A 22,084-nucleotide genomic window follows, 5' to 3' on the forward strand; every position below is an offset into this window, starting at 1 on the left:
TTTAGCCCTACTTCGCAACTCTCTTCTGAGTCTAACTATTGTACGGAGAGGCGTTTTATTCAAAGAATTATCCGGTATTAGTGATAAGTGATGGTATTTGCAAGCCAGTTAGGGAGAGATAGCATGGACTTCTTATGCAGATGATGGCAAAGAGTGGGTCGTAGATCACCCTAGGGTAAGCCTAGGATGACATTAGTGCTAAGAGCAGTAATAGTGAAAGGGACTTGGTGGAGTCAAGGCAATTCTTGAGGAAAGTATGAATAGATCTGGAAGTTAGTATGGGGCCGTACTATTGAAAGCAGAGGGTTCATAATCGAGTCAAGGAGGGCTGAGATAAAATCGAGGAGTTTGTAGCGTGTGTGTGATCCCTCGATAGTAATGAGTAGTCTGATGTTTATTATGATATGTTGCAACATGCTGACACTACGTACTAGACCAGTTGGCAATTATAGTGTCGGAGAGGGATCAGGCTCGGGCTCTGGAGTGGGCAACTTGTTCATCAGATGAGAGAGTTTATTTCAGCTGACATTACGTGTAGTATCATTGACCAGATTCTTGTGATCTTCGGTATAGTCAAGGAGGGTATCTTGGAGATTCTTGATGAGAGGCTGAGTACGTTCCGCACTGAGATGGCGGCCATGATGGGGGTGCACACATTGAAATTCTGGGAGTTTAGAGCTTGTGGAGCTCCAAACTATCATGGGGCTAGGCCACTAGGGACCCCATTGCTAGCAGTCAGTGGTTGGCAGATGTCGCGAATGCTTTTCGTACTAGCCGGTGTCCCGAGGGGGTCAAGGTCCAATTCGCCTCCTGTCTTCTAAAGGACATAGCACGTGATTGGTGGGTGGATGCTAGATATGCTATTGGAGATGATGCTGTTATTGATGCGATGACATTGAGTGACTTCTCAGACATGTTCAGGGCCGATTTTGGACCAGTGATTGAGGTGCAACAGCTAGCACGAGAGTTCCAGGACCTTCAGCAGACTATTGAGACGGTGATTGAGATCACCGCCAAGTTTAGGGAGACGGACCTTCTTGTTCCGCAGTATGTCGCGCACGAGGAGATGAAGAAGGCCTGATATAACATGATGTCGAGGAGTGACATTAGGCAGTTTGTGAGTCGGTCTAGTTGTAAGATGTTGGAGGATATGATCGCTCGAGCCAATGAGAGGGAGATCGACTTAGAGGCGAAGAGGAAGAGGAAGCCCTATGGGGTTCAAACATCCGCGGGATCGGGCAAGAGGCCCAAGATATCAGATTCAAGATTAAGGGGTAATCAAGATTGTAGCCATTGTGGTAAGTACGGTAGGAGGCACGAGGGTACATGTAGGAGCGGTAGTGGTGGTAATTCTGGCTGCTTCAAGTTCAGCCAGAACGGTCATTATAGCAGGGATTGTACTGCTACGACCACCCATTGATCATACCTGATCTATGTTCAATGCATTCAGGGGGGCCACAAGAAGGCCCAATGTCCGAGTTTGGCTACAGTAGGATAGGTGATGGCACCTGCCCCTACGACATTGAGGATCAATGATGGCCGTCAGAGCCAGGAAGAGGTGCCTGTGTCGAGTAGCAGGGCTTTCCAGCTGACTATAGAGGAGGCACGAGTGGCCTCTGATGTTGCAAGTGTGTATCTTTTACTTTCTTATCAGTTTTATTTATGATTTGATTGCTATTGTCTTGCATCGTTATAAGTAAGTGTATCTTGGAGTTACATTTTTTTTCTTATGTTCGGGTTATATGCCATTTGCATGCCATGAATCTCATAATAGTAGTGTGAGGTTGTCTCCTTATATAGTCGGTTCCCAGGATTCGGTAGCTGCACCAAGTGTGAGGTTGTACTGCTTTAGTATTGGTTAGTTTTGGAACACTAAAAATGATAATTGTTGGTTGCTAGCGGATTGATCATTGGATGATAAGAAGGATTGGGAATCCTTCCAATCTTGTGCGTTGTAAGATGTTAGTTGGATCAAAGTGGGGGAGGATCGTTCAGGTACCTAGGAGAAGAAGTAGGTACGAAACTAGGATGAGTTCGCATTGGGGAGGAAGACGGCCCAAGTGGCTGTTTGGGTCGAGGAGAGTGTGAGTTGGGAGTTTGGCAAACTTCCCAAACATTGGGTTCGCGTCTTCTTGGTGATTGATAGCTGGTGTTGGGAATCGGGTTGGGAATTCTCGTCAGGACGCAAGTTCAGTCAGGAGGCTAGACCACGTGAGTGCTCCATTTTGGACGTGTTTGGATTGTTATTCGGTTGTAAGACCATGATCAATGGTTGAGTTAGAGTGGGAAGTGTTGTAAGACTGCCGGATAGCCGCAGCCTTCACTAGCAGCCGAATAGCATGGAATGTATAGTACCACTGCGGGGCAATCGTAGCATTCTTTATGCGGTCAGGTAGTATGGGAGAGCGTTGTTAGATTGCAGAATAAGCCATAGCATTCACATATTCATTAATATATGTTAGGCCAGGGTGGGTCAGTTCGTAGGATCGTGGAAAGGCTATATCAGGATTGGAATTAGGAAGGAATAGGTCGATGGAGTTTGAGGTGGGGTGGGACTATATAGCCCTTAATAGGTGGGACCTCTAGGCAAGGATGCTCGGTGATATAGTTTGGGCGGGACCCGTGGGCGAGGCCCGTGTGCTTATAGCAATGCAGGTGGGACCGGGCAGAGACCGTTAGGTCGAGGTATGAGATCGGGGATCCCAGGATTTATAGAGCCATGAATAGAAATGGGGATAGGGCAGTTTTGATATCCGAAGTTTTCTTCAAAAGTCACGAGGAGCGACTAAGAGGGTGTTCATCGGCTCAGCAACCGGGTGGGAATCCGGTACTCCCGATAGTTGTGAGTTAAGTTGTCACCTCGGAGGTCTCGGTTCATTCGGAAAGTGGATAAGGGGCAGCATGATGTTCGGGCATAAGTAGTGATGTGAGGATTCTTGTGTGTGGAATAGCTTGTTGATCGATGGTGCTAAGTCACTTACAGTTGGATTAAATAATCTCAAAGTAATTGATTTGACCCTCTCACGGATCTCTTGTCTGCGTCTAACTGTTGCAGGGATGAATCTTCTACTCGAAGGATTATCTGTGCCTTCTGTCATGTATAATTGTCCTGCAAATGGTTATGCGTAGGTAGTCTGTCAAGGAGACAGAAAAACATGGGATTCAGACTTTGGGGAGGCAGAAGTGGTTTGCGGAAGCATGAAGTTCGCTTTCGTCGGGATGGAAGTTCGGCTTGGGGTTTCTGTTGTCTTGAGAAGATTGTTTACATGTAGAATCATAGGTTGCGTTCTTCAGATTACTTGATGGGATATGGGTGTTAGTAAGGAGATATTTCGAGGATGAAATTGTTTGATTGTGCATGTTAGGGTATACGTGAACCATGTGTTTGATTGTGTATGTAGAGGCTAAGGGTATGATCGTAATTTGACATCTCAACCTTCTAGGGATTTTGGGTTCTTATTTGGAAAGTTTTTTTTAGGTAATGAGGAGTTGTTAGAAGCGTAGGGCTTGTCGTCACCTTTCCATGGATATAAAGTTCATCGGAAATGGACTTAGATCGAAGTAGTTATAACACTTTGAAGGTTTTGGCAGATTTAGCCCCTAATGGAAATGTTAGGCAGATAAGTCGCATGCAAGCAACGGATGCAAGCATGTGTCCGACATGGAATGCCCAGCATAAGCTGGGATGTACCAAGCGTATAAATTTATTTGGTCGTGGGTGGTTTTTTAGTACATCGGGGGTACTAAGAGGTACGCAGGGCACATTCCATTCAGACCATAACCCTAAATTTTAGGGTATGACACTATATAAGGAACATTATCCCTCATGACCAGCCTCCCTCTCACCCTAAAGAAGCTACTACGAAACTCAAATCCATACTTGAGTGATCTTGAAGCTTAGAAGGCCTTTTGAGAGCATATTGGTGTTTTGGATCCATTCTCCAAGGAAGTGAAGAGCAAAGCAAATTGGTGGTTTAAAGGAGAAGTTGTAGATGTGGGATTGTTGCTTCATTTCAGATATTTTCAAGGTATAAAGTCTTGAACATGATCCTTAAGTGCATTAGATCTCTTATGTTGAGTTTTTGGACCTTTTTTGTCCCACTAATGGAGCTTTATGGTTCCAAATCCTTTTCTATGCTTAGGGTTGCCACCCTTGGTGCTATATGAGTCCCTAAGACTGAAAGTTGCAATCTTCAAACTCGTAATGGGTTTATGAAAGACTTATGGCCATTTTCATAGAAGTAAATTGCTATACTTCGAGTTTTGGGTTCATGTGGGTCATATAAAGTCACCAAGTCAGTGACTTTATGGATTAAGATGTTGAAGATGACTTGGATATGTGATTTTAGCCTTTGGAATAAAGTATTAAGTGTTAATGGTAGATGTGGGTTAAAAGAGTTGTACGTCGGGCGTAAATGCATGTACGCTCAGTGTACATGCTAGTGCGCGTACAGGCCATACTGCCTATACGCTTACCATACAGAGGAGTACACCCTGCGTACTCAACAGATTTGGGCTTTGCATTGTTTGGGCCATTCATTGAACTTTGTTTCTTTGGGCCTTAATGGGCCATCAGAAGTCAGATATTTTTGGCCAAGAATATGTTTGGGCTTTAGGATAAGGCCCATTAGAGGGGTTGGGCCCAATTTAGAAAATTAGGCCACTACTGGGCTTGGGAAGTCTACCTAGTATTGGGCCTTTCATGTTATGGTTTTGGGCGTTAGGCATGGACCAAATTAGATTAGGGGTGAAATGGTCATTTTTCCCTAAGTAGGTTTATTGGCTTCTAGCCTAAGTGTTATTTTGGTAATGGTAGCTCGAGGAGTCGAGTGATCAGCAGTTCGGGGATCTGTTGGCTAGCAGCCAGAGGATTATCCGTGAGATTCAACTTTGCGAGGTGGGTTTCCTCCTGTTTGAACATGTCGAAGGAACCAATGTCGGCCCGTATTTATGTTATGTGTATCTGAATTTCAATCGGATGTCAGGGGATGCCTGAGAAATGTTTGTAAGTTTTTGGATTACGGTCTGTTGTCGGTCGGGGCTCAAGGAATGTTTATATGTATGATTCCGGACTATAGTTCGATGTCGGGTGGTACCCGATGAATGTGTGTATGTTAGTTATACTTGTTGTTTTCGTGATACTTGTATGTGCCTGGTAAGGAGGTGAGTGTTGGCGGAGACCCGTATCTCATCACTAGTTAAGTGTGGACGGGGTTCCATATCTCATCATTAGCAAAGTAGGGGCATAGCCCATGATAGGCGATGCCTTAGGACTACATATTGTACTATGTATGATTCTTTGATGTGCTAGCGTTATTATATGATATTGTTTGTATGTGTATAGTGGGCGGGGCCCAGTGACAGGTGGGGCCTGGGAGAAATAGATTTTTATACCGAGCAGGGGTCTATGTCAGGCAGGGTCGGATGCTGGACATTTTACAATGCCGGGGGGGGGGGGGGGGGGGGGGATGAAGGGGCGGGGGCCCGGTATATGTGATTATGTGTATGGTATGTGGTAGTTTGGGGAGACTCACTAAGTTTTATGCTTATAGTGTTCAGTTTTGGTTTCAGGTACTTCCAGTTGCAAAGAGAAGAGCTCGGGATGACTGCATTACACACACCGTAATGTTTAGCCTAGGATGTTACTCTGATGTTTTGATATGATAATCTGATTTTATGTTTGGAATAATATGAGTTATAGTTTTGATGGAATGATTTTAATAACTACGGTTTAATTAATGGATTAAAAATGAACTTTTTGGTCATGATTTTTGGGATGTTACAATTATCTTTTCGTACAGCTTCTTTCTCAACACGCTTTGAAGACGTGCTTTGTACTTATTTATCAACCTACCTGAATTCTTAGATGGTCTCATTTCCGACCATCCTCAACTCAGTTTCAGCTTTAAATCTTCTTCACCAATCATCTCACCACCACCATAATTCTTGACGTTGCCTTTTCCATCACCTATGTCTTTCAGAGCCTCTCCGACATTGTTATGTCCTGTTTTGCTCTTTTTTCCTTTCTTAACAACGATTTTGCTTCCAGTCTTTCACTCATCAAAGATGCTTAATTATAAAACACTTGATTTCAAGTTGCTTATTTTCACCACCCTCATCTTTTAAAGCCTCCCCGATCATGCTATTGATGGGTTTTTATACAAAATATAAGTGTGCTTTTCATAAACCGGTCAACGAAATCGTTAAAAAATAACAAGTTTATTTTTAAGTTTATAACAAAATCAAACCATCTTGATCCATTTATAGAGGTTAGAATGATATTAAAACGACCAAAGAGAGTTTTAGAATGACATCCTTAAAAGCCTTTGAACCCACTTGTTTCTAGGGTGTTGATGATAATCGGAAACATAAAGATTATGATTTTCTCTACAAGTATCCACCATCAATATAAGGCACTTGAAATGCTATTTTCTTATTGTATTCTTGAGTGTCTTAATCCTTTAAGTGCTTAACCCAAATAAGCACTAAAGGAGGCAACTCAAGAGTGCTTCTAATCTTGCAACAATATTCAAAAGACAACCAGAAGAGGAAGAGAGAATAGAGTTTTGGCCTTGAGAGAAAGAGTAGAAGAACTAGTGAAAAACTACCAGAAAACTCATGCAAAGCACTCTCTTATATAACCATGCAAAAGCAAAAGCAACCCCATTAAATAATACTAAGTAATCACCTTACTTTAAAGGCATAGGGGACAAAGGAGAGACGTTGCCAAGCAACCTCCAATACCTTCATTATTTTCGTCCATGTCCTTTAAAAGAAGAAATATTATTCAGTTTTTATAAACTCAAAGTTTATAAAATATAAACTTTGTCTTTATGTAAAATACAAAAGAATTCAGCTAGTCCAAAAGGTTACGCATGACTTACAAATTCATACACTATGAAATAAGAACTAGTTATATTCTTTTATAATTATTATTTTCACTAAAAAATAATCATGTCCTAACTAAATAAAATAAATGATATTATTTATTAATAATCATATTAATAATAAATATACAAAATGCGCCAAGTTGATCTATAGGATCATATATTATTAGCAATGTCAATCAATATAATTCTTAGGCATATAGATTCAATCAACTCTCACTTGCACAAGATCCATTATGGAATGTCATAGACACTACTTGACGTCTAGTAATGAAGAAGCTTTGTTAAGTAGACTTTACAAAATTGATTCATATAAACTTTATGAATACAAACATTTTTAGTTATATATATATATATATATATATATATATATATATATATATATATATATGAGTCATATATAAACAGAACTATTGAGAATGTATTAAATGCTTAAATATAACCTAGATACCAACACTTGCGTAATAGGATTACTCATAGTCATAATGAACTATACATTAAGCATCTTTACATGTGGTTCTCCAAACTACAATGTACTTTAACTCTGATGTGTAACTGTAATTAAAATCTACATGGAAACACTATCCATGTAACTTTCTCTTTATTCATAATGAGGACATGCTCGATTGTGACTAAGAGTCATCTCACTCTATTTGAAAATGTAGCACATGTGTAATAGCTTTAAACATAGCTTTCTTTCAAATACTCTGCATATTAAGATATTTCTTTAATTCTCACAAGTACTTTAGGATGTTCCTTTAAGTCACACCATGACTTATTCTCGAATTACACTTGTATCATTCGACATGCTCTAAGCATACAACTTAGCTAGCCTTCATGCATAATCATGAAATATATGATTAATCCAATTGCAACAACATATGACATATAATCATATTATCTAGTTCAAAACATTATATTAGGATTTTTCGGGATGCTAAAAATCATTTCATGTGGTATTTGGAAAGATGATTCTCTTAGAGGCCTTTATGTTAAGCTATTTTAGATCCTTGACAATCGATGTAATTTTACTTAATCTTTTAAGTTGTCATGATCTATCTATATAGATCTTTATTATAAGAATTACTATCTCGACTACATATAAGACTATGAATGTTACTGTGATGCCACTAGTTTTTGTAGAAAACACAACAGTCATCTTGTTTTTTTATTAAATCACACTATGTAATTATCTTATAAGATTTTTACTTTGAGATGTTATCTTAAATTTGAAAATATTTTCATTCATATATGTTTTCTCCTTTGAAAACTCAATTACTCTTTAAATTCATAATATATTGAGGAAGATTAATCAAGCCCATACTTGATAATCATACATGAATGAATCTCTATGTGTTCTATTTGTTTATGACCAACAATTGAGTAGATTCAACAACAGTTGAAAACTTTCTAATTCCAAACTATGATGCATTTAGTTTATGGATCTTTTTCTCTTAAAGTTCTAAATTTTTCCTACTTAGAAAAATAACTTTGTTAACACTTGTCTTATGGAATGACAATTAGTGGGATTATTAGAAACTTCATCCTAAACAATCATTTAGGATAATCTACATCAATGTAGTTACTAGATGCTACATTGGGTAAGCTTATAACTCCATAACTATTAGATAAAGATAAATTATTACATACTTAGTCTAATCAAAGTATTTAATCTACTTGTTTGGTTGGAAATTTATATTCAATATATATTTGTTTCTGTGAGCATACTTCCAAAATTTTATAAAGTAAATAGTTCTTTTAAAAAACATCGTATAACAGATTCTAAGGTTTGTATTATCCTATTCAAAAATATGTACTATCTACATTCATCTAGTGGCCAGGTGAACCTATCCCCACTAGAGAGTACGAAGGTTACCTCATATATCAAAAAATAGATCCAAGTAACTAGGCAATCATGTGCCATAAGAACCATATTAATGACAAGTGAGAGTTTTTGATGGAACAAGTTGTGAATCAATTCCACAACTCTTAATATGTTCCAAGAAGAATTGGTTTACAAAGCTCATTTTCTTTAGCACAGTGAAAGGTTAATGATGGTCTCACTAATTTGTATTTCAATCTTTAGTATGAAACAATTTGAGAAAATCAACAGTTTCAAAAATAACGAATAAAATTCGTTAATGAAATTGATTAAGTATCTATCACCAAATCTATTCTTGGATTGAAAAGATTACATACATCAATTATGTTTAATTATTTGTCAAGCATTTGTTCTTTAACTACTAATAGATAAATACACTTGCGAATCATCTTCCCATATAAATAGGATTCACATACATCAAATGAATCAAATTCATTTTCCTTAAAAAATTCCATCGTTTTGAATTTGGGATATGTGTTTCATATTTATATAGTAATGATGATTATGATATAGATACGTTTCAATGAAATATAATTTGATTATATATGTGTTATCTTTAGAACTATTAATTTACTGAAAGCTTATAGCTTTACTATTAGGATTAAATAATCCTTAAAAGATCGTTTAGATTAAATACAAGTAAAACAAGAACACAACGATGATTCAAAGATGTTGAATGACTAACAATCACGTCTCAGAAGAAGTCTTTAAAGAATTTCTATTGTAGAGGCGTGATTAGGGTTATAGCGTAATAATCAGAGTTTCTCAAAATTATCATGCATGCAAGACATAAAAGACTTAACTAAAGGCCCAATGACGCAACACAATAATCCTAACAATCTCTCCCTTTGTGTCATTAAGGCGAGAGTCCTTCAATTCAGAATCCTCTTTTGCACTTCAAAAACTTTAAGAATTACGTTCAACAGTGCCTTGCGAACCTGGATATACCAACATATCATATCCGAAAAGCACCTCCTGTCACCAGCACTGTTACTTGGAACTTATTGGCCATACTCAAAAAATGCTCAAGACAAGAGGTAGATTACAGGTGTTTACCATCAAGGAAGAAGCACTCCTTGTGATAATTAGAGTCATTTTGTTCCTGTGACTGGATCACCATATACCAACCTTCCTTGTAAATTTTCCCAAGTTTCATCTTTTCAAATCCTTCAGGAGCTTGTTTGGCAACATAAGAAGGCTTCCTTCGCATGACAGCAACTATCTCAACATCCATTGTACCCACTTCTTGAATGTATGAGATGATCATAAGTTTAAGCTGGCTGACAACAGGTTCGTACTTTTTCTCTTCTTGAATAAGCAGGTTGTAGAGCATGATCCAGTCATAAGGATTAATGCACGGCAGGTCTGCGAGAGTGAATTCATGAACTTGGCTTGCAGAACCTCTGAAAACTTTGAATTTGGCATTTGGGAATCTGTCAGTCTCGATAGGTCTAGTAATCATTACTGCCGCGATCTTACTCGTACTGCAGGTTTCGTACTGGGGTTTCATGTATTTGAGATAGAATGCAAACAGAAGTTGATCAGCTCCATTTTCAGTAGAGGGGACGTTAGCAACTTAGATGAAAGAGCAAAGCTTGAAAGCTTTCGGAGTCATTGGAAGATCAAGTTGTGAGTCCTGAGTATTTTGAAGTTTGAAGTACACAACAGGTTCTAACCAATATTGGCTTGGCATGTCAACTTATTCGTTTTGAAGACGCTTCAGAGTCCACTCAGGGAAAAAAGCTTTCTACTCTCAAGTTTGACGTGAGCTTCTTTTTCAACCTTCTCCTTGGCTTCAGCTTAACGAATAATTTGTTGATGTTCGCCTTTTTAATCCAACTTCATCAAGCTCTTCTTGTTCTGCGTTTTCAATAATGGGATCATCAGAGAAAAGTTTCTCTTTACCCATTGGCCCAGTTTCGCTTTTAACAACTGGTATAGGCTGAACAATAGTTGGTTTTGGCTTCGCAATAGTTGACTTTGTTTTTGGATTTGGTTGATCTCCCTCTTGTTTTGGAATGCCAGAAGATTCCGAAACACCTTCCAAATGGTGAAGAATAGAGCATGCAGGCCTTAGATTTTCTCCCATATATTTTCGCACATTAATGGGAATCATCAAGTCTCTAGCTTCAATAAGATTCGAGAGCAAGGCAGTGACATCAGAGATGCAACTTTTCATGACTGCCTTCTCCGATAACAGATCTTGGACTTGTTTCTTCGACTGTTCAAGCTTAAGAGAGAGAGTTTTCACTTTCTTAGTCTTCATAGCGAGGGCATCCATGACTTTGCTTTCCATCGCTAAATCTTCTTGAAGCTTTAAGAGTTGAGAATAAATGGAAGACTGGAACTTCTGATGGTTATCTTTGAGACCATTGCAAACTTCTTGGAACTTTACTCTCTCAGATTTCAAAGAAGAACTCAGACCCGAAATTACTTCATTAGTAGTAGCAGTGTTGGAGTGAAACGAAGTTTGAAATTGATTCATAAGAGATTTAGCATCAAAAATTAGTTTATCGACTTTTTCGGTCGTTTGGTTGCATACTTTTGTAGATCCATCCACTATAATGGTCATTCTATCAAGAATGGATGAGTGTTCTTTGGTGAGAGTATCAAGGATGGACTTAACTGAGGCTTGACAGTAGTTATTAGAAGGCTTAGAAGCTTAAAGAAAAGAATCAAGCTTGTCATGAATGGCTTGGAGTTTCCCCTTTGTCACTGGAATCTCTTCATTAACCTCTATTCTGATGGTGAACGGACCGAAAGTAAAACCTTGGAAATCATCCTCACCATCCCCATAAATCATATATGGGTCATCAATGTGAAAAGGGGAAATTGGTGGAGAGATATGAGTGGTGGTGAAACCTGATGTCCTTGCCCCCGCATTAGATGCGTTGACGGAAACAGTAGGTGTAGTTGATGTAGTTGGTGGTGGTGTAGATTCAGTAAAGATTGGAACAAAGGAATGGTAGTATGTGGATGAGTAAAGATAGGTGGGGGACATGGTGTGATTGTAATTGGTGTGGAGGTTGGTGTTGGATTAGTTTCTAAGCTCATAATTATATTTGGTAAGTACTTGACCCGGTTGTGTATGGTCCTTATGGGTTGCCTTCACCGAAGCAACATGATAGGATGATTTATTAAGACAGAGGTTATTATGATTTATTAATATGTTATATGAATAATATATTAATGGAGAAATCATATAATTAAGTTGATATTAGAAAATAATTAATTAAGAAATTAATTTTGTGGCTAAAAGACATTAATTTAATATCAAGGACTTAAACTGTCAAATGGGTGATAGTTGAGTATTGGGCTGAGTAGCCTCTTGGACTAGGCATGGACAAAATTAGGATGTGTCCATCCCTAGTTTCGGCCCTAAGGCCCTATTCCAGAAGCTTCCTTGGATAGTTTAAGGCCTAAGCTGTCCATTCGGGTTTTTGACTGAAACCCTAACAGCTCCAGTATGGCTACAAAAATCGGCTAACCTAACGCTAAGAGTGATAGAGCTGGTTTCAAAAAGCCTCCAACCTCTCTCCAAGATCATCCTTTTGATATTGGTGTTTGTAAGCCATTAGAGGAGTGACACTTGTGACTCCAAGCTTCAAAGACAAGGAGATTCAAGCAAGCAACAAGAGGTAATGATCTAGATCTGATTTGTTTCTTATAATTTCGAATCATTCTCATTAGATCTAGGGTTAGAAAGTCTTGGTTGGATGGATGTACAATATAGAAACTTAGATCCAAGCATTAGGGTTTGCATGAGCACATATGATGTTCTTTTCACTCAAACCCATCAGTGGTATCAGAGCTTTGTTTGGTTTCTATTGTACTGATGCCTTGTTTATTCATTCAAGCTTTAAAATCGATTTTTTTGCTAACTATCTGATGAACTCGAAGAGTTCCATGAGGAACTCGACGAGTTGGATGAACTCAACGAGTTCCAATGTGGACTCGACGATTTTAGCTGTCACACAGAAAATTTTTTCAGGATTTCTTGTTGTTTTGTTTAAGGATTCATACCTAAATCGTTTTAGTTTAATAAAATTCAAATTTTATTACGTTTTTGTCAATATCCTTAACAAAACAAAAGATAATTACCAATTATTTGAATAATAAATTCCTTATTTGATAATATTTGATTATTTGAATTTATTTGGTGAATTATCTTGTAAATAATCTTGATTAGGTCAAATTTAGATAATCATTAAATTAATTGTTTAATTTAAAATTATTTACGATTTGATCCTTTGTGTTTTGAAAAGTTCAAAACTTGTCCTCAAGTTTTGAAATTTATATTTTTTTGATTAAAAGTTAATTTAAACTATTTAAATTTCAAACCCTAGAACTTTACAAGTTTAAAATTCAACCTTATACTTTATAATATTATAAGATTAATATATATATATATATATATATATATATATATATATATATATATATATATATATATGTAGAACTTAAAATGCTAGTCTTACTGTTAGTAGGCCTCATTCACGAAGCCGATCTATAAGAGGGGGGGGGGGGGGGGGGGGTATAAGGTTATGGCCTATAAAATGACCATTTAATGGGTGTCCACTCTCACCCACCGCTTCCTTGATTGGTGGAGGGTCATTAGTCGAACGGGTAGGATAGGGAAACCCTTTCTCATTAATAAGTATAATGAATTATTAAAGTAACTAAATTTTTTTACAAAATTCCTAATCTTAGTTACTTTAGGCAAAAGTGAATTGATGCAATTCCATGAAATTACACTTTGTACCCTTGCTAAGACGTTAGTGGAGTGCGTATGGTTAACCGGCACACTAATTGAGTTCTAAGCAAAGGTGGCAAAGGGTGACTCATTGTTTGTCATAATTCGATGGTGGGTTTGTGGTTAACTGGCACATCGAATAGGTGATTGTAACAATGAGGGTACCATGTACATTTGCATGGTTATTAACACCCGCTGTGTGATCCTTGGAATCCCAGTCACAAACTTGAGGGGCATATCGAGATCTAAACATGTCATTGAAAATCTAAGTGAATCTCAATAAGATCTACCAGTTTTTAATACATTTAAAACCTAATCCTCTTTTTCGTTTTTCATGGTGGAGAATTAGTGAATCTTCATTCACTTACCTTAAAATTATTTACTTGTTAGATTACAACATCGCTCTTCTAGTATGTAAATAATGTTGTTGGATCCTAGCCATAATTTCTCATTTGGGTGTTTAATTAGGGATTCTTTTCTAATCAAACTTTGTTCTTTTCCTTTTCAGATGTCGAACATGAACAACAACAACGCATCTGGCTCGAGTTCCTCCGGCTCATTCTCACTCATGAACTTGTGTGGGAGGGTGATATTTGACGGAAACAATTTCAATGATTGGATCCGTAACTTAAGAATGGTCACCCGTTACAAGGATAAAGAGTATGTCCTTGATAAAGAGCTGAAGGAGATCGACATGACCACTGCCACTCTCGAAGAGATCGCTTCCTTTGAGGCCCACGAGCGTGATGCCACGAAAGTCCATTGCATCATGCTAGCGACAATGACTTCCGAACTCCAAAAGTCCTATGAGGACATGTATCCCTATGAGATGCATCAAGACTTGCTGGACTGGTGCCACCAAAGTGCGAGGCAAGAGAGGTATGGGATCTTCACTTCGATGATCACTACCCGAATAGGTAGTGGAGAGTCCCTTACTGCCCATCTGCAAAAGATGTAGAGATATTTTGATCGTCTGCTAAAGTTGAATGTTAACCTTGATGAAGAGCTGCAGACTGACATCATCCTTCATTCCTTGCCTCCCTGCTACAGCCAGTTCCACATGACCTACCACATGAATAAGGAATAGGTCACCTTGAGCATGCTTCAAGGCATGCTAAGAGAGCAATCTCAAGGATATGTTTGTTGCATCAACTCCCGCTCCAACTGCTGCCCCTGTTTTGGCTATTGGGCAAGGAAAGGGTAAGAAGAGGAAGGCTCCCTCAAAGAACCACCACAAGGGAACATCCCAAGATGGTACCTCTTATAGTGGAACGAAAGTTGTTTATACTAAACCCAACTCTAACCCAAAGGAGGCAGAGTGCCACTACTGCCACAAAATAGGGCATTAGAAGAGAAGCTGCCCAGAATATCTACAAGCAATCAAGGATGGGAATATCAAGCCATCCTACATAGGTATTTACACAATTAAATCTAATGATTCATCACACTCCGTTTCTTGGTTACTTGATACAGGATGTGGTTTTCACATCTGTTCTGATTTTCAGGGCCTAAGAAGAGATAGGGATGTGGAGCACGGGAAGATCAATTTGATCATGGGGAACAAAAGATCGTCGCCTGTCGGCAAGAACAAAGTTTACTCTTTAATGCTCAGTAGTGGTTGCCATGTGCCCGGACGTAAGACGGTCGGGTGCAAGTGGATCTTCAAGAAGAAGACCAACATGGATGGGAATGTGCACACATATAAGGTGGGATTGGTCGCGAAGGGTTTCACTCAAAGTCCCAGAGTAAACTATAATGAAACCTTCTCACCGGTTGCCAAGATAAAGTCTGTTAGGGTGATGTTGGCCATTGCTACATTTCATGACTATGAAATATGGCAGATGGATTTCAAAACCGCTTTCCTTAATGGGAAGTTGGCTAAGGATGGTTACATGGCTCAACCAGAGGGTTTTGTCAATGCGAAGCATCCAAATAGAGTGTGCAAGATTGAGAAGCCCATTTATGGACTTAAGCAAGCGTCTCGCAGATGGAATCTTCGTTTCGACGAGAAAGTCAAAGAATTAGGTTTCTTACGAAGCGAGGATGAATCATGTGTATATGTCAAAGCCAGTGGGGGTATAGTTAGCTTCCTCGTATTGTATGTCGATGACATACTACTCATAGGAAACGACATCCCGACATTACAGGAGGTTAAGTCCTGGCTCGGGAAGTGCTTCTCTATGAAGGACCTCAGAGAGGCTTCCTATATTTTGGGAATAAGGATAGTGAAAGACAGAAGCAAGATACTACTAGGACTTAGTCAGAATACTTACTTGGACAAGGTACTAAAATTTTTTAGTATGGAGAATTCAAAGAATGGGGAGTTACCGATCCAAAGTAATGCCAAGTTGAGTAAAACTCAAAGTCTGAGTACTGAAGTGGAAATAGCAGAAATGAGCCGAGTACCTTACGCTTCTGCAGTTGGCTTGATCATGTATGCTATGACTTGTACTCACCCTGATGTGGCCTTCGCTTTTAGCATGGTTAGCAAATATCAAGGGAACCCTGGAAAAGCGCATTGGACCGCAGTCAAGAACATTCTTAAGTACCTTCGAAGGACCAAGGAATTGTTTCTAGTCCTCGGTGGGAGTGATGACTTAAAGGTGTGAGGGTACAGTGATGCCAGTTTTCAGACCGACAAGGACAACTACCATTCGAAGTCCGGCTAGGTCTTTACCCTTAATGCAGGATCAGTGACTTGGAAAAGTTCCAAGCAAGAGACAGTAGCTGCAATGAAACGCAAAAACCTTGAAAACTAATTCTAATGATGGATGTAATCGTACTATGTAAAATATATTGAAGCCTATTATGTACTATATTGTTAAACAAATGCTTGAACTTTTGAGTGATGGAATTTTATGAATAATGTAATGGTTGAAATGTAATGCATAAAAATCAAATAGTGTAATATTGAAATTAACATCTAACAAAATGCAACTGACTCATATCCCACTGTTAAATGTAATAGGTTAACCAACATGAGACCATGGAGAAGAAGCACTAGGTTGCACCCTAACCTAACGTCTGTTCCAGAAACAACAACTGGGAGACCCAGAAGAGTACGACAAAGGCCAATAGAAACCCCCATGACGCCTAAAACGGGTCTGCCGACACCTGCGGCATAATTAGAACAATTTATATCTGATCAACTCGCGGTTTCCCAAGCAAAACTAGAAACTATTCGTAATGCCACCTCTTGAGCAGGTAATGGTGGAAATGGTAATAGGCAAGGTAGCAGTTCTTGAGTAGATGTTAGAGCATGAGTGTGTAGCTATATAGACTTCACGAACTGCAAACCCAAGAACTTCTATGGGAATGAGGGAATCATCAAGGTGAAAAGAGGGATAGAGATGATGGAATCCATCTTCCAAATAACCTTCTGTCCCGACGATAGCAAAGTCTAATTTAAATTGAATACATTTATGGACTCAACTCGCACTTCGTGGAATGACCAAGTAAAAATACTACGAATTTTCCCTACAAACTCCCTGACTTGGGAAGAACTAAAAATGATGCTGAAAGAAGAGTATTGCCCGAGAGATGAGATTCAAGCACTAGAGCAAGAGTTATGGAATCTGAAAATGAAAGGCCTAGAAATCAAGGCTTACACAACCAAGTTTAATGACCTCGCTTTGTTATGTCCGGCTCTATTAACCCCATAATATAAAAAGATAGAGCGTTATGTTTAGGGTTTGGTGCCATAAATAAGGGGAATAGTGTTGGGATCACGATAAAAAAACTTATGAAAGCGTTATGAACTTCTCAAACCATTTAGTCAAGAACGAGGATAGTCATGGAACAATGAGTACTAAGATTGAAACTCCCAAGCTTGAAAACAAAAAAACGCAAGACTGGAGGTAGGAACTTGAAGCACGTAGTGAGGAATAAACAAGGGACTGGATTTGTGTACGCGGCAACTACGACAACCAGTCAAACACCAGATCCTCAATCAAACAATACTGGTAGATACCCACAATGCAATACATGCCTCAAACATCATCATTGTGAATGTTATTTGTATACGAAATGCAAGAACTTTGGGCACACTATTGGTTATTGCAAAATCACAATGCCAGTTGCGGTGAGCAACTAGATGAATACAGGGTCGAGTGGAAATGGTGGTAGGAATTGTTACGAATGTGGAGAACCAAGAAATTCCATACATGATTGCTCAAAATTGAAAAATGATGGTGGAAGGGCTCGTGGGCGAGCATTTGTTATTAGAGGCAAGGAGGCGATTCAGGATCCCTCAGTGGTTACCGGTACGTTTCTTATTAACAATGTATATGCTACTATTTTATTTGACTTTGGAGCTAATAAAAGTTTTATAACACTGATATTTAAACACCTATTGAACCACAAGTCCAACAAATTAGATGTAGCGTGTGAGGTAGAAGTAGCAAATGGCTAAATAGAAAGTACCACTGAAATTCTAAGAAACTGTCTTCTAACTCTGAATGACCACACATTCCGAGTTGACCTTATTCCAATGTCAATCAGAAGTTTTGACATCATCATTGGTATGGATAGGCGGTCTCCTCACTGTATACAATTCTTTTGTTACACGAAAGTTGTGTCGATAATTTTACCCAACGGAGAAACCCTTACTATATATAGTGACAAGTCAAGTCAAAACCTCAAGCTTGTGTCTTGCATAAAACCTCGGAAATATCTACACAAGAAATACTATACTTTCTTGGCTCATATAGTCGATAAGAAGAGTGAAGTGAAAGAAATAAAGGACATAACTAAGGTATGCGATTACCCTGACGTTTTCCCATAGCATTTATTGGGGCTACCGCCGAACAGACAAGTCAAGTTTAGGATTGACATAATTCCTGGGGCAGCATCAGTAGCTAAAGCACCTTATAGATTGGCTCTGTCCATGATGCAGGAGCTCTCGAATCAAATACAAGAACGTCTTGACAAAGGATTCACCAGGACAAGTTTTTCCTCTTGGGGAGCACCAACATTATGTGTCAAAAATAAGGACGAGTCTTTTAGAATGTGCATCGACTGTAGGGAATTGAACAAACTGACCATCAAGAACCGGTACCCCCTTCTTAGAATTGATGATTTGTTAGATCAAATCTAAAGATCTAGCTATTACTCAAAGATAGATCTAAGATCAGGGTATCATTAGCTCAAGATACTAGAAGAGAATGTTCCAAAGAATGCATTCAGAACCCAGTATGACCTTTATGAGTTCCTGGTCATGTCATTTCGAATTACCAATGCCCCAACAATATTCATGGATCTCATGGATCGAGTGTGCAAACCATATTTGGACAAGTTTGTGATGGTATTTATTGATGATATTCTGATCTACTCACAAAATAAGGAAGAACATGGACACCACTTGCGACTGATCTTAGAACTGTTGAGAAAGGAGAACTTATACTGCTAAATTCTCCAAATTTGAATTGTTGATCAGGAAAGTAAACACTTAGGGGTACGTTGTGAGCAATAAATGAATTCATGTAGATCCCTAAAAAATCAAAGCGGTCAAGAATTGGGATGCCCCAAAAACGCAAACATAATTGTGCCAGTTCGTAGGCCTTATGGGTTACTACCGGAGATTTATTGAAAATTTCTCAAGGATCGCAAAGCCTCTCACTACTCTCAAACAAAAAGATAGAAAATTTGAATGGGGAAATAAGCAGGAATCTGCATTCCAAAAATTGAAACAAATGTTGTGTAGCACACCAATCTTATCTTTGCTTAAAGGAACAGAGGATTTCATCGTTTACTGCGATGTGTCGATTCAAGGATTGGGGTGTGTATTAATGCATAGAGACAAAGTAATTGCCTATGCCGCTCGACAACTCAAGATCCATGAAAATAACTACACAACACACGATCTTGAGTTTGGAGCAGTAGTTTTTGATTAAATATATGGAGACATTACTTATACGGCACGAAGTGTATTATTTACATTGATCACAAGAGTCTTCAACATATCTTTGAACAAAAAGAATTAAACATGAGACAACCAAGGTGGATTATGTTGCTAATTGATTATGAATGCAAAATTTGGTATCGCCCAGGAAAGGTCAGCGTTGTCGTAGACACATTGAGCCGTAAAGAAAATGTGAAACCTTGTCGAGTATGAGCTCTAACCATGACGATCCATTCAAACCTTGCCACCCAAATTCAATTACCTCAGCTTGAAGCTTTGAAATAAGAAAACATTGTAGAAGAATCGTTAAGAGGGATGGATATACAACTTGAGCTAAGGAATGATGGGACTCGATATCTCATCGAAAAAATTTGTACGCCAATGTTTGGTGACATCCGAAGCATAGTCTTGGAAGAAGCTGATAAAACGAGGTACTCTTTCCACATGGTATCAGAAAAGATGTATTTAGATTTGAAGAAGTTGTATTGGTGGCCTAACATGAAAGCCAAGATTGCCACTTATGTGGGAAAGTGCTTAACCTGTTCTAAGGTGAAAGCAGAACATAAAAAACCATCATGATTACTCCAACAACCTGAAATTCCTGAGTGGAAGTAGGAGCAAATCGCAATGGATTTAATTATGAAGATGCCTAAGACGCTTGGTGGTTATGGCAATATCTGGGTAGTGGTTGATAGGTTGACAAAGTTCGCCCACTTCCTGCAAATTAAGGAGACTGATAAGGTGGAAAAGCTGACAAGAACTTATCTCAAGGAAATTGCCAGGCTTTATGGGGTGCTCATTTATATCATCTGCGACAGAGACTGTAGATTTACATCGAGATTTTTGCAATCGTTGCAAAAATCCCTTGGAACTCGATTAGATATGAGCATCGCTTACCATCCACAAACTAACGGTCAAAGTGACCGAACGATCCAAAATTTGGAGGATATGGTACGATCTTGTGTAATTGATTTTGGCAATGCTTTGGACACTCACTTGCCACTTATCAAAATCTCCTACAATAACAATTATCATACCACCATAAAGGTCGCACCATTTGAGGATCTTAACGGGCGAAAGTTTAGCTCATCGTTGTGTTAGGCGGAAGTCGGAGATACTCAGTTGGCTATGGAGCGTGTGAGTGACACACTACACATAGGACACGAAATAATACAAAAGACTATAGAAAAGATATTCCAATTCAAGAAAAGACTCAGAGCTGCCTGTGACCGTCAGAAGAGTTACGCGGATGAAAGACGGAAGCCATTACAATTTCAAGAGGGAGATAAAGTCATGTTGAAGGTCTCCCCATGGAAGGGTATGATATGTTTTGGAAAAATGGGAAAAATAAACCCACGATATATAGGAATCTTTTAAATTCTTGACAGGATCATCCCTACGGCATACCAACTCAAACTGCCTCAGGATCTGTTTAATATACAACAAGCTTCACTTCGTCAAAGAATTGGTAGAAATCATGGACCGGGAGGTTAAACATTTGAAAAAAAGTCACATCCCTATCATTAAAGTATGATGGAACTCTAAAAGGGGACCAGAACTTACCAGGGAACACAAAGACCAGATGAGACAGAAATACCCCAAGTTGAGTGAATGACATCCCGACTATAAATTGAAATTTCGAGATGAAATTCTTTTAACAGAGGGAGAATGAGCAACTGTCAAATTTCGGTCGAAGATGATTGATCAATCCCTATGAACTTTGATAGGACTGGATCTTATAGATGATATCATGGTGTTTAATTAGAAAAATTTTAATCAAGGGAATAGTCTGTGACAATATCTATTCAATAGAAGCCAATCCAATTTCAGTGATTTTCAGACATTTCCGAACAAGTTTGTGTACATTAGGGTTTACACTTTAGGAAATATCAGGAGAGTGGATGCTCCCGGGTTTGTGAAATTTGAACATTTCAAGTTTCATAATTTTACAGTCCAAGTTCGAGAATAAAAGTATTTTCTGTCAAAATGTTTCAGGACTATAAATAGTTTTCTGAATTAAATTAATTCATTATTCACAATTCCAACTAGAGAAAAGCCATTTTCTCTCTGACGGATCTTCGGGTTTTTATCCCAGATTGTGAGTAACTCTTTCTAGTAGTGTTAGAATACTTATTAGATGCTTACAACATGATTTAGATGGCTAAATCATTAGATCTAGGAGTTTACTCCGCAAGGTGTTCTTGGGCGGTAAAATCCCGAAACGAAGCCAAAACCAAAACTTGTGTTATGATAAAGCCTTAGACTCTTATGTATGCATGTTAGGGACAAGAAAACAAGCCAAAATCCACCCAAGATTGGGAGTTTACGGCCCAGAACTCTCATAGGCCGTAAACTCCATATTCTAACTCTAAATGGTGATTTAAGGACTCTAGGACTTTAAGGCTTGCATCTAGACTACTTTCCCAAGTAGTATAAGGTCTTAAACACATCAAATGACACAAACAAAAGTGAGTTTACGGCCCAAGTGAAGCTTAGGCCGTAAACTCCATATAAATGGACATAAAGGGTGTTTTCATTGCACCTAAAGCCCTCGACCTTTATAAGAAATTGTTCCACTTAAAATGAAGGACCAAAACTCACCAAAATCACTTATCAAAGTGAGTTTACGGACAAGAGAATGCTCTTGGGCCGTAAACTCAAAG

Source organism: Lactuca sativa, chromosome 5 (assembly GCF_002870075.4).
Source record: "Lactuca sativa cultivar Salinas chromosome 5, Lsat_Salinas_v11, whole genome shotgun sequence".
In the NCBI taxonomy this organism is placed as follows: Eukaryota; Viridiplantae; Streptophyta; class Magnoliopsida; order Asterales; family Asteraceae; genus Lactuca; species Lactuca sativa.